The sequence below is a fragment of the Crocodylus porosus genome, unplaced genomic scaffold, assembly GCF_001723895.1.
Source record: "Crocodylus porosus isolate Cpor-Errol unplaced genomic scaffold, CroPor_comp1, whole genome shotgun sequence".
NCBI lineage: Eukaryota > Metazoa > Chordata > Crocodylia > Crocodylidae > Crocodylus > Crocodylus porosus.
The window spans coordinates 5,616,629-5,628,884 of NW_017728907.1; positions in this window are offsets into that span (position 1 = coordinate 5,616,629).

A 12,256-nucleotide genomic window follows, 5' to 3' on the forward strand; every position below is an offset into this window, starting at 1 on the left:
GCCGGCGGCAGCTGAGGGGCGTCTCCGGCGCTCCTCGCCGCGGCGCCACCCACTGCGGCTGGCCCGGCTCGGCCCCGGGGCAGGGCTGCCAAGCCGCCAGGCTCTGTGTCGGGCCCGAGACGGAGCGGGGAAACCCAGCCACGGGCCCTGCGCCCTCCTCGTCTCTCCTCAGGCAGTGGGAGTCACAGGCGGGATGCTTCAACAGGCCCCTCACCCGTGTGGCATCATCACCCGCTCCTGCCTAGGGAAACCATTTCACTGCAGCAAGGGCCCCAGCAGCTCTTGGCTGTCTTGGGGATAAGGACCTTCAAAGGAAAACAAGACTAAATGCATCAGTTTTTCTCCTATGGTGGGTGTTTTTAATCACAAAATGCCTGGCTGTCCAGGGAGGGCTGTGTCCTGGTGAAGGGGCAGGAAGGCAAAGTAATCCACTGCCCAAGATCTGCAGCGGTTCCCAAACTTTGACAGATCACGCACTACCTGTCAGTGGTGACATGGAGGGGGAGCACATGCCCCCCTGAGAGCGCTGGTGCCCCCCGGTCAGCCAGCGTTCCTGGGCGAGGGGGGCAGGCAAGTGCTAGTGCCCCCCCACCCAGAGTGCCAGTGCCCCCCTCCGAGAGTGCCAGCCAGGGAGTGCGCCAGGAGACACTGTCCCCTCAGCGGCCGATCCCACGGACCCAGAAGTGCCGGCGGCATGCCTGAAAGTGCCAGCAGCACGCCACTACCAGTTGCAGGTCAGCAGGATTGGCTGCAGGACCCCCCCCCCCATGGCTGACTGTCCAGTCAGGGGAGCAAGTGATTCAGGAGGCACCAGTTGCCCATGCCACCAATTTAAGGTGATACAACCTCAAGTACTGCCAGAAATTTTTTCAGGTCAACCTTAAGAACCACCAGCAACTTTCTGAAGTAATTATACTAAATCGGCTAACACATACCACTGACAGGTTGTCTGCGTATACTGGTGGCGGGACCCGTACCACAGTTTGGAAACTGCTGTGTTAGGGGAAAGCACCTGTGTCCCGCACTGGTCTGTCTGCCTCCAGCACTGTGCACAGAACAAACCATCTCAAATGGTCTTAGCTTTGGTAAAGGTTACCTGACTTTTTTTTTTTCAACTCTACTGGAGACAGTGTTATTTAGGCCTTTTGGTATGCTTGGTTTTAGCAACATTGACTTTCATTTTCCTTGTTGCACTTTTATTGACAAGAAGAGGCATTGCTCATGTGCATGGCTGTATTTACATACCGATGTTCAGATTGCAAACTCAATACACTCAAAAGCTAGGAAACACCGGAGTTAGGTTTGCCAGCGTGATATTAGTACAGCTGCCATGCGCCTGTGAATGACATTGCAGTCTGTTACTGTACAGATACATACTGTTTTTCCAAAGGACACCTAGCCCTTAGTAAAGGACTCCTTGTCTCAGTCCAGCTTTGTCTGTTCAGTTCTAGTTTTCCCACCTCAGTGGGACCCCACTAGAACCCCAGTTCCAATCTCCTTGCCCAATAGGTCTCAGGCTCATTTCTGGAGTTTTCTCATGGGTTTACTCATTCACATTCAGTCCCCTTTCACCCAGTTTCAGTCTCAGTGCTCAACCATTTCTTGTTTTCTCACTGCCACCCTGGCTCCCTGTCCTCAGGCATCTTGACTTGGCAGTCCTAGTTTGCATCTGAGCCATCTTTCTTCCCCTACCTTAGTCTTCAGTTGTCTTCTATGTTACTAGCCCTTGTTCCCTATCCCCATTAACTCCCAATCCCAGACCTCTCCCTGGGATACATCTCTAATCTCTGTATCCACTCTACTTGGCTCCCAGTCTTTTTACCCAGTCAGATCCACTTCTTCCAGCGTACCCCAGCTTTTCATCAGCTGTCCTTCCCTACTCTTTCTCCCTGTTCCACAGGTTTCCATGGAATCCCAGTTTCTTTGTCATTTCAGTCCTGGTCTTCCCTTAGTTACAGCTGGAAGAGTACAGCTGGATGGGACCTCAAGAGATTATCTAGTCCATCTGCTCAAGGTAAGATTGTCTCTGTTTAAACCACCTGCAATAGATATTTGTCTAACCTGCACTGAAAGAGTTCCAGTGACAGAGATTCTGCTTTAGGTAGTTTGCTTCCATATTTGACTCCTTTTACAGTGATTGAGCTGTCAGCAGGGCCGGACACAGGCATGGGTGAACTGGGCATTTGCCTAGGGCCCAGACAGAAAGAGGACTTGAAAATGGTAATTTTTTTTTCCGTTGTCCAATTATTATTATCACTGTCTTTGGCAAAGGGGGGCCCGATACTAAAAGTTTGCCTGGGGCCGCCAGGAGTATAGGTACGTCACTGGCTGTCAGACATCTTCCTCCTCTATATTGCCTATTCACAGTGGGGACTGTTGAAAGCATAGAAGAAACAGACTCCATATTTTCATTTCGGGGCCTTAAATCCCATGACCTACAGCAGCCAAGATGTATAACTTCAGGGGAAATGTTGCCCACCCGTGAGCTTGAACGTATCTATTGTAAATGGAATTTTTAGGGAATTTAGCTGTGAAGCTCTAGGTAATCTACAATGAGTATGTACAAAGTGATCTTTCAAGGTATGTAACTTGACTAAATTTCAGAAGATTGTCCTAGGTACGGCCAAAAGCACATGCCTGGCAGAGGCTACCTTCCTTCCAATTTTTAACTCCTTGCTCTAAAGCAGAGGGCATGAAAACATTTCTAACATCACCTGATATGTTTTTAACTTGGGCAAAATATTTCTATATATTGTTCTCATAAATGGCTGAACCTTTAGACTGAAATTTTCCAAAAATATTCAGCCTGAAGCAGATTGCCAGCATGGAGATAAAAGCCTGAATGAACTGAACTAAAAAAGTTTTTTGGTTGTTGTTGATGATATTATTACTATTATTATTACTACTATTATCATCATCATCAGTATTATTGTTATATTTTAATGAGAAGTGTCAGATAAACATAAAAATGGTCAGTGTTACCAAGTTCACAGGTGATAAATATATGTATACAGTATTGTTTTATTCAGCAGGATAAGAAGTGATTCATCCAAGGTAAGGTCATCGCAGGATGTTTCTAAAAGTGCCCTAAGCTATTTAAAAACATTTGTACTAATGCATTATTTGTACAGCAATCTTCATGGTAGCTTCTATTAGTAAAATATGCATATAATATTACAGTTACCATGAAAAGTTTGGAATTTACTTTCCTTAATTATATTAGTGTGATGAATGCAACAGCCTGAACTGATTACATAATGATTAAAACTCACATAAAATCACAATTAATATTCATGAAGGTTATTTCCTTGCATGTTGCTGATCACATTGATAGGAATTCTCTAGTAAATATAATGGTATAAACTGAGTTCATAGGCATGTCCCCCCACACATCATGATATGCAAATTCACTCATCAGTTTTGATTCTCCTCTCAATAACACCACTTCTACACCTGTGTAATTGCCCTGTTTCAGTGTAGGTGCTCTTGATTTATAACGGTGCCAGTGAGAGGAGATTCAGGCCCTTAGACTCAGCTTCTCAGCAGTCTAGCAGCATACAATTCCAATACGCACATCTGGTTCTTCACATTTGCACGGAGATATACAGCCTACATCTTTGGCCCCAGCTAAATTAAGAGCTATTCCCCCTATGCAATGGTGAAGTCTACAGTATGTTATTTGTATCTGGAGAAGTATGATGTTTGGCGTTAAGGTAGGGCAGCTGAGTGTGGATGATGGAAAAGCAGTAGTGGAGGCTGGGAAACTGTATTGATAGATGGAGCGTTGAATGACAACTTCTTATGTGCTTTTTACAGTCTGAGTTGTTGGATTAGGCAGTTTAGCTTTCTTAACTCTAACAGTATATTTTTAGGAACTATCTGCATATCCTAAAATGTCTGTAGACTTCCATGTTTCAAAAATTCATTAGTTGTACATTTCAGCAGTAGACTGCATTAAATTGCGTTCATTTTTGCAGATGTCAGTCCCTATCCTGCAAAGCTGGTAGGATTTAATTTTAGTGGGAGTTTTGGGACTCTGACAGATAAACTGCTCTTGTAAAAATGGCTGCATTCTCAAACTTCTGCCATGAGATTCCAATCACAGGCAGCACAGTTACCTATCTTTATTCAGAGATGGTTTTGCCGACCATATGGTATAATACCTTCTGCAAATTGTCATCACAACATTTTAAATAGACCCTGTCACAGACACACCTTGTCAGGGAACTCAGGCGTAGCCTTATAATTACTGATTTAAATGGGATCAAACTGGGAGTGTTTTTTGCTGATTAAGGGCATGCTATGTTAGAACTGGGTATACTGAAAGTTGAATAGTATTGCTGCTGCCTTTTGTGGGAACAGAATAAGGCCTACTGGGCATGTCTATATGAGATGTTTCCTGCACAGTAGGCTAAATAGCGGCACAGTAAATGTTGCATGTCTACATGTACGCCCCTATTAGGCTGGAGTAAACTAATTTACTTCACAGCAGGATAGTACTTGTAAATACAAATATTATGCTACTGCAGAGTAAAAAACTCCACAGCAGCGCACGTGTAGATGTTGCCCCAGTTGGCTGGGGTACAAAGGTGCTTCACTGGAAGGGCTGCCTGCCAGCTGGCTCTGCACTGAAGCATCCTCATGTCCCAGTTAGACCCTCTGCAGTACTGAGCTGGGGGGGAAGGAGCCCCTTGGGTCCCCTGCCAATTGGTGCTGCTCCGCCCAGGACTCAGTGTGCTGCAGTCCCATGCACATGTGATGATGCGTGCCCGAGAGCAATGAACTCCATAGCGGTAAGCTCCAGAGTTTAGTTAAGCACTTTAATATGCACTGTGCAGAATGTTGCACAGCTATCATTGATAACCAAAGCAGTTTTTCCTCTGTTAGCTCTGTAGGGTTGGTCCCATAGAGCAACCAATTTTGACATCTAGCCCACCACCAGTTAATGCAGGATTGTCCCTGACAGTACATTCCCCCAGCTTTTTCTCAGACCTGTTTTAAATTACCTAGGCAGTGGGGCTTCTGTTTTCCATGGAAGGTTTTTCACTAGAAAGGTCTTCCTTATTTTCACCATTGCACGATGTAGCAAGGTAAGGTGGCCACTGCTGTAGAAGAATCCTGTGTGTTGGAAGCAGTAGTAACAGCTGAAGGCACAGTACTAATTGTGTAGATTAAGAGTACATCAAGACAGTTTCAGAGGGAAGGAACATAAGGAGCTGCAGCAATGGCTGGAACTACTGAGCCTGTGATGAAAATTGAGGGACCTACATTGTAGGTGCTTGAGGTGTTTGTTCCCAGGCTTCAGGTAAGCAGTTGGTACTGGCAAGAGGGATAAAGAAGAATTTCTTTAAAGAACCAGAGGAGATTAGGTATTTGAATTAGGGTTTGCAGGTTTAATGGAAGAATCTCCATCTGCTGAAGCCATATGCAGTGACTCTGGGCTGATATTAGGTTCAAGCAGTTTGAATCAGTGCATATCCAAGACAGGGCATCACGATGAGAAACCTGTGAGTGGAGCCTGATTCCCCATTGCCTCTTGTGCATACCTTTATGCCAGTAGAAGGGGCTTGTGAAAAGCTACCATTTTTAATTGGTAGCATTTTGGACCTTCTTTTCATTCGGTGATGTAAGGCAGTGGCAAACCAGGACTTTCATCCAGAATGAATCTTGATCATTTGTGTGCTTGGGACAGAGTAGCCAGATTTAAATTGCAGCTGTGCAGATCCATTAGGCTTGTTGATGTGTAGCATTTAAGTCTTGGTAGATACAGATGAGTGGGTTCTGGGATGCACTGTGGAGTTCACTAATATCACAGCATCTGATCTTGTGCACATAACCAAATTAAGCAGTGTCCTAAGTATAGTTTTTCTAGTGCCATAAGAAGAAGTCATGTTCACCTTCTCTTTTGTGAATTGATGCCTCTGCACATCCTCCAGAATAACAGTGGCATTTTTTAACCTTCAGAACCATTCTGGCAAATCAGCAATACTTCTCTGAACTTGTAGCAGCAGGTACAATTTTTCAGGGGTCTGATAGTATAGGTCACACAGTCACCAGACGTGCAACTTGAAGTGATTCATATTACTTCCATACGTTCTGTGCTTGCACCTTGTAAGCTGTGGTATAAGGTTCAAAGCATTCTTGCTTGCCTGCTGGCCTGATTGCTTTTTTTTCTTGTTCAGGGTCCCTTACCGGCAGAGCAGTTCCTAAATATGTTCACATCACTTGGCGATCTCCCTGTACCTTTTCAGACTTTTAGAAGCATTTTGGCTATGAGTAACAGAAACTTTCCCTATAGATTTGCAACTTAGCAGAGTAGTAGCTTGTTCCTTTTAAATGACTGGCACTAATTTTTCCTCATATTTTTTTCCTATATTGTTATTGTATAGTGATCAATATCTTTCAAATCGTACTTCCAGACAGAGAGCCATCTGTGAGGGACATTTGGAAAGTATACTGTGTATCCTACTGAGTGTCTTTTAGCAGACTCTGCTTTCTTGGTACAGACTAACCTTTCTTTGAGTGGGAAGAAGATTTTTTTTTTCCGAAACACTGTTCAGTGAGGTCTCTCACATTTTCAGCTGTCTAAGCTTCAGAACACAATCTAGTATGAGCTTAGAAATGACACGTATTTGTAGGTCCAGAAATGAAAATAGCCTTTCAGTTGCTGTTTGTTAGTATGTAACAGTGGCATTTTATGCTGTTAAATGGACCATATCTATGCCTAGGATTTTCCTAGCCAGGCATGTTTGTTTATATAGCTTCAGCAAGTGATTTGATCCCATAAGTATGTTTGTTATGTTTGCATTAGATTCTACTATTGAAGCAGTTGCAGAAGTGGAGTCTTTTTCTCAGTTCATTTTGCTTTCAGCAGTTTCTCTTCTTTGGGATAGTAGCTATGTCTGTATATGCATTTGGGCAGTGAAGAGCAAGGGTTGGCAACCTATGGTCTGCAGAGCGGATGTACCTGTGGAGCCTTTTGATGTGGCTCTCCGAGGCGTGGCTTCAGCAGCATTCAGCAGTAGGGAGGTCTGCCCACAACATGCCACAGCTAGGCAGACCTTCCTGTGCACAAGGGGGACAAGTAGCAGAGGTGGCTGAGGCCTAGTGCCAGCTTAGCTCAGACCTGACTTGGGTCATTCTAGCCCAGGGGCTGATCTAGAGTGGGGGCAGTGGTGTGGCTGCACCCCCTTTCAGATTAAACTTTACTGTGGGAGCTTTTGAGGATTTTTTTGAAGTCCCCAAAGTAGGTATGAAAGCCCACCCCCTTTCCCCTTCATGCTCAAAGGCACGTCTCCTGCCCTCCCATTCCCTACCACTTTCCTCTTTGCTACTGCTGCTTTCCCTGTTGTCCTGGGCACAGGGATGCTTCCAAGCTGTTCCAGCAGAGCTGTGTGGGGGCTGAGCTCAGCTTGGAACAGTGGCAGGGGCAGCAGCATTGGGGGAGGATGTTACCCCTTCTTGGGGCACTGGGCAGGGTGAGTGAATGTACCCCTCACTCATCCCTGTTGCTGAGTCCAGCTCCACACAGATTGGCTGGAGCAGGCAGGAATGGCTTTGAAGCTGTCCCTTGCCCCAGGGACAGTGGGGAAAGTAGTAGTTGCAGGCAGAGGAGAGGGGGAAGGGGAAGAGAGGGAAGGTTCCTTTGAACATGCAGAGGAAGGGGGAAGATTCTTACCTGCTTTGGGGACTTAAAAAAAAGTTCCCAGAGGCTGATGATTTGAAGGGGTACAACAACCTCTGCAGCATGGGTGGCTGCTTCTGCACCCCCTTTGCCAAATCCTAGATCCACCTCTGTTTTAGCACACCGCTGGAAAAAGTGCTGACCCTGGCTGGAAAGCATAGTGGGGAGAACAAGACTTTTGAGCACTAACAACAATAACAATAAAAAAGCCAAGGCTCTATTATTATGACTACCATTGCCTCAGCTTTATTTAAGTGCTAGGCTTTTTATTATATTTGTTGTTATATGATCCTGAGTTCTCTCTGCGTGTTTTTCATAATCCCACTGTATATCTATCTAGGGCTTAATTCTCATTTATACTAAGGCTGCTGTGGTTTGTTCTGATGAAACACTATAAAGCAGTGTTAGTATAAATACAAATCAGACCTTGCATCTCATGTTTGGCATTCTGCCATGTGTAGAGGTTTTCTTTTCCCCCCTTCTTAACAGGTAGAATGTACAATGTCTAAAATAAATGTTTCGGATGGGACATGTTTCTATCTATTTTAGATTTTTCTGCAAGGAGGATTAGGAAATAGGAACATTCTGAAAAACTAATCAGATTCTAGCTGGTCTCTGGGGAGATCCACAGAACTGTCATTGTAGTGCTTAGAATCTCATTAGCAGTAACATGCATTGTGCTCTTTACACAGGGGGATCAAGAGAAAGCATGGTCAGGTTGGGATACCATTTTTAAGTATGCTATCACTTCTTGTAGTCGCATGTGTTTATATGAGTTTATCTCTCAGGATATTTAAATTAATACACATATTTGTGATGGTTGACTATTAATAGGGAAAATTATTTAAAATTGGGGAGTAGCTAAAGAATATGGAACATTAGTTCATTAGTCAGTGATTGCTGTCTTATGCTATTATGTATTGTATGTGAATCACTTCACTATTACAATGTTGTCATGGATTAACTAAAATGTTATGTATGATAGCATTTGGTGCTAATAACCAGACAGTAACCTATGTCTTTTTTCAATGCCTAGCCTTTTCTGCAGCTGTATCTGGCGATTTTTTTTATAGAGCTAGTTTTCCTATTCATTGTTTCTTCTCTAGTATATACAGACCTTGTCTATTCCCTCCCTCTTCTTTGCCCTGCCTTTCACTTGTCCTCTGGGCAAAGGCTTCCATACAGGACGGTTTGTGTTGTTCTCTTTCCAATGAAGGATGATATAAATATTGTGTCCCCATGTGGAATAGACTGATTCAAGTGAGATTATAAAAAAGGAATCTATTTGAGAACTGCAACTTAAAACAGTTTTAAAGGTAACTGCAATAGGAATGTGCATAGAAATATTTGTAGACCTTGCTAGAGTTACTTTGTTGCTTTAGTCCCAGTAAGGAAAATAAATAATATTTGATGCACTTATTAATTTTTCTGAGAAGCTAACATGAGATGAGATCATTACTATTGTAGTTTTGTCTACTTCAAATGGGAGTCTGACCTTTTGGTTCTCTTGGAACAGATTTCTCTCTGCGCTGTTGTAAAAATGTTGCCAGTTATATTGAGGCAAAGAAACTAGGTGGGATCTCCTAATCCAGGGGTGGCCAGCCAATGGCATGTGTCTTAGAAGTGGCACAGATAGTCTTTCTGTATGACACATGGCAGCTGAGGGAGGGAACAGACAGTAGATGAGGTAGGAAGCAAAAATCAGAACAACAGATCATTTGGGGCAGAAAGGAGAGCATCAAATTGGGTACAGGAAAGGAATCAGAGTGGCAGTTAGGGAGCGTGTAGGGCTAATTTGTGGCATGCCTGCCAAAACAGGTTAGCTCCTAATCTATGACCTGAAACAGTGGGCAAGATAAGATGGTTGCCATATACTATATGGGCAAATCATTTTTACTCTAGTATTTTCAGTGTGGGGATATGTACCGAAAAGTATTCAAAGGATGATTTCTTGCAAACTGCTGATGTCATTTTAATGAGGCTCATTGTAAGAGATGTGATGGAGATAACCTATGCATGGTGAGTTGAAGCAGTATAATATAGAGATTGTCCCCTCCAGCTCTTTTACTTAGAAAAGCTGCCTGTCAGCAAATGCCTTTGCTTCTTCAGAGGATAGGAGGGCATCTTCATACCTCTGAGATAACCTTGTACCTAATATAGCCTGAGAAATACAAGGAAGTATACTAAAATAGTTCAGGCACTGGCAACCATCACTACTGAGAGCAATCTAGGAAGTTCTAGTGTAGACAGGAGACAGCATTTCTACCATATTGTCATCTAACTGTGGAGGGGACACCTCCATGAACCAAAACACCTCTGACACCGGGACAGAGACAGAAGCAGCAGCCACAGAATGCCACTGAAGATCAAAGATGCAGCAGCGGCAATACCACCGACATCAGACAAGCCACATCGCTGCAAGAGCATGGAGGAAAGAGGCAACAGCAGCGTGCCTCTGGGTATCTGGCGTACTCCCCAAAATCGATGTGGGCATGTTTTGTAGCTGTATGCCAATGCTGGTTTGTCAGCCGGCCCTTGGAACAGGGGATAAAAGCCCTGCCAACCCACATTCAGGGAGGACCAGAAGTGAGTCTTCTGGAGAGTGAGTGGTGGCAACCCTGAGAAGTGGGATGCCCTGCTAAGGCTGGCTCAGAGGAGCCAGGGTACTTACTCTCTCAGTGGATCCTGGACAATGCTAGCAGAGACTGGGACAGCAGTGAACCTATAGAGAAAAAGAAGAAAGGATATTGAAGCTGTGAGTAGCCCCTCGAGGTGGGGAAAGAGCGTACCCTGAGGGAAGATACCCCAGGTGAGCACTATAATGAATTGGGCTAATGTGAGGCCTACAAAAGTGATCATCTAGTTGAGCAACAGTGATCATCGTCTGCTGGAATTTACTATCCAGTGCAGGGTGGTGAAAGCAAGCAGCAAGGAAGAGGTCCTTGACTTCAGAAGGGCTGACTTTTGTAAGCTAAGAAGGTTAGTAGGAGAGGCATTAGGGTCTCGGAGCTTCAATGAGATGGGAGTCCAAGACGGGTGGTTGTTCCTCAAGGAGACTATCCTCTGGGCTCAAAGGGAGTCAGTCCCAATGTGTACCAAGGGGGGCAGGAGTGCTAAGAAGCCCCCATGGCTCGGCAAAGGCATCCAGGGATACCTGAGGGCAAAAAAGGAGGCGTACCAACAGTGGAAATAAGGGGCTATCACCAAGAAGGATTACACCTCTGTTGCTCAGGACTGCAGGGAGGCTGTTAGGAAGGCCAAGGCAGAGATCGAGCTAGGGCTAGCAACCAGAATTAAAGATAATAAAAAGTCCTTTTTCAAATACATAGGAAGTAAGAAGAAGGCACTGGGTAATGTGGGGCCCCTACAGGATAGGCTTGGCAATCTGGTGATTGCAGCAAATGAAAAAGCTGACCTCTTTAATGGATTCTTTGACTCCATATTCCTGAGCAGGGACCAGGACATCTCCCCCACTAGAATTGCGGATGGACCCGGGGGAGGCACTGCTCTTGCCTAGGGTCAGGGATGACTTAGGGAATTTTTGGAGGGACTGGATATGTTTAATTCAGTGGGTCCAGATGCTCTTCACCTGAGGGTACTGAGGGAATTGCCGGGAGTCATGGCGGGAGTCATATCAGGGCTCCTGGCACAGCTCAATTAGTGCTTGTGGGGCACTGGTCAGGTACCAGAGGATTGGAAAAGGGCTAATGTGGTCCTCATTTACAAAAAGTGGAGAAAGGAGGACCCTGGCAATTATAGGCCAGTCAGTCTTACCTCAGTCCTTGGGAAGACCTTTGAGAAAATTATCAAGGAGCACATTTGCAAGGGCCCAGCAGGGATGGTAATGCTCAGGGGCAACCAAGATGGGTTCATTGAGGGAAGGTCCTGCCTGACTAATCTCGTTTGTTTTTATGATCAGGTCACAAAGTCCCTGGACAAGGGTGTCAGGGTGGATGTCATCTTCCTGGACTTTAAGAAGGCCTTTGACATGGCTTCCCACCACATTCTCTTAAAAAAACTTGGTGACTGTGGCATTGATGCCTACACAGTCAGATGGGTGGCAAATTGGCTAGATGTTCACACCCAGAGAGTGATGGTGGATGGGTCATTTTTGACCTGGAGGGATGTAGGCAGTGGAGTCCCCCAGGGCTCAGTCCTGGGGCGTGTACTGTTCAACGTCTTTATCAGCAATCTGGATGTGGGTGTGGAATGCACACTGTCCAAATTCGCTGACAACACCAAGCTGTGGGGTGAGGTGAGCATGGTGGAGGGGAGGAACAAAATCCAGCTAGATATAGACAAATTACAGAGGTGGGCTGATAAGAATAGGATAGAATTCAACACAGATAAGTCCAAGGTACTGCATCTAGGGAGAAGGAACCAGCAACACACCTATAGGTTGGGGAACACCCTTCTTGTCAAGATGGTGGCAGAAAGGGATCTTGGGGTTATTGCTGACTCCAGGATGAACATGAGCTGCCAATGTGAGGAAGCAGTCAGTAAGGCTAACTGCACCTTGTTGTGCATCTACAGATGCATCACAAGCAGGTACAGGGAGGTGATCCTTATCCT